Source organism: Penaeus chinensis, chromosome 36 (genome assembly GCF_019202785.1).
Source record: "Penaeus chinensis breed Huanghai No. 1 chromosome 36, ASM1920278v2, whole genome shotgun sequence".
In the NCBI taxonomy this organism is placed as follows: Eukaryota; Metazoa; Arthropoda; class Malacostraca; order Decapoda; family Penaeidae; genus Penaeus; species Penaeus chinensis.
Window position 1 is genome coordinate 31,013,027 of NC_061854.1, and position 2,500 is coordinate 31,015,526.

Consider the following 2,500-nt stretch of genomic DNA (forward strand, 5'->3'; position numbering starts at 1 on the left):
AGAGTAATTTGAATAAATGATGAATACGAATTGATAACAAGCCACATGCATAAATAATAATATTCTCATAATACTACATTGTAAAGAATCCTATGCTCATTATAATTGTAAGGTTCTAGAATGTAATGGAATTTCTTATATTCTCATATTTAATGACTTATGTGATATATGATTTATCATATATATGTACAATATATATATATATATATATATACATACATATATATGTATATATATGTATAATATATATATTGTATATATACATATATATATATGTATATATATATGTGTGTATATATATATATATATATATATATATATATATATATATCTAAATATTAACTATATTATGAACATTTCTTTGTATTATGGAAAGAGACTGCCAGATACTGCAATATACGCATTTCTTGGCGGGGATCTCGCGATTCCGCCGGTTTTTCCCGCACTCTCAGGCACGCCAGCTGAACTTGGAATCCCAAACAAGATAAGCAAAGCCCGATACGGCTAACGTAAACTACATATTCTTTGAGCAGTTATCCAAGCGTAAAAGGGAAATATATAAAGACCACGAGTAGCCATTCTTTATCCGCTATCATGGTGAGCCGGCCAACGCCAGGCGCTAGACTGAAATTTTACACACACACAAACATGCACATACACACACATATACGCGCGCGCACACACACACACAGTCGTACGTGTGTATGTGCGTGTGTATATATATACACATATCTATCTATCTTTCTATCTATATATCTATCCATCCATCTATATATATGATTTGGGTTGAACAAATTGTCATTAAAACAACGAAACAAAGAACAAGAAAACACACGAATATACCGAAGGCCTTTTCGCTGTATTGTTTCTTCAGGGTATAAAGGACAAGCTATACATAGAGGTATATACACATGTACTTAACAGTCAGGTCACATCAGTGCGACGACTTTGGCTAATTCATGGCTCTCTGTTGCGTTATTAAATTTGTCAACTGATTGTATTAACCCCGTTTCTACAATATTCCTTTGTCGTGAGACCAGGCCTCGCTTAATGATGGAGGTTGCGCAGTGGACCACTAGGGGCGTGGCCGGCGGCGGCGACGTGAACACCGAAACTGCAAACTGGCGGGAATGGACGAGGACAAACTACCCCTTACGAGAAATGACTACGTCACACTCGTTCACCTCTGCGTGGAGTTTGGCCCGTTTGAATCCCGAGGACATGAATATAAACAAATTCAAGGACTTGCGATGGACTCACCTCTGTCAGCCTGGTTATTCGTCAAAACCCTCGAGGCTGACCATTACCGAAACACTGGGGAACAGTGTATTTTGACTGCGATGGGAGGACCTACGGAATTGCCACCACAGACTGAACGCAGTGCAACCCACCATACATTTCACCATAGAAGAAGAGCGAGATGAACGACTGCTCCACGACGCCGCTACCCACGCGCCTTGCTAAAAAAAAAAAGAAAAAAAGAAAACAGAACACAACCCACAGAATAATCGTCCCACACTCGGAATTGACAAAAGACCTTTACGCCCTGGTGAGTCATACAAACAAGATAGCTACAGCTTCAGGTAAGAATATCGGAGGTATCATAAGGGAAAAGAGGGCAGACCACAACAGACCTCTTAGCCAGGAGTAGAGTATACCTTGCGAAGGATGTGACAAAATATTCGTGAGACAGTCGAGGACTCCACGAATAACGAATCGACCAACACCGCAGTGATACTGTTCTTACTACTGCTACTAATGATGATGATAACAGTAGTGATAAAGATGATGGTAATAATGATAGTAGTGATTATGACGATGTTGATAATGATAATGATGATAATGATAATAATGATGATAATGATAATAATAGTAATGATATTGATAGTAATGCTAATGATAATAATTATAACGATTATAATGGTATTTACAATGATAATAATAATAATGATGATGATCATAATAATGATAATAATAATAATAATGATGATGATGATCATAATAATAATAATAATGATAATGGTAATAACAATAATAATAATAATAATAATAATAATGATAATAATGACAATGATAATAATAATAATATATAATAATAATGAGGATGATGATAACAGTATTAATGGCAATGATGAAAATAGTAAATATAACCAAACAACAATAATATTAATGACGATAATAATAATAATAATAATAATAATGATAATAATAATAATAATAATAATAATAATGATAATAATAATAATAATAATAATAATAATAATGATAATGATAATAGTAGGAATAATGATAAGGATAATGATAATAATGATAATGATAATAGTAATAATAATTATGATACTGATTATATAAAAACAAGAATGATAATAATGATAATAATAATATCAATAATAACAATAGATATATATATGCCACACACACATGCATACATACATACATACATACATACAGACACACACACACACACACACACACACACACACACACACACACACTTATG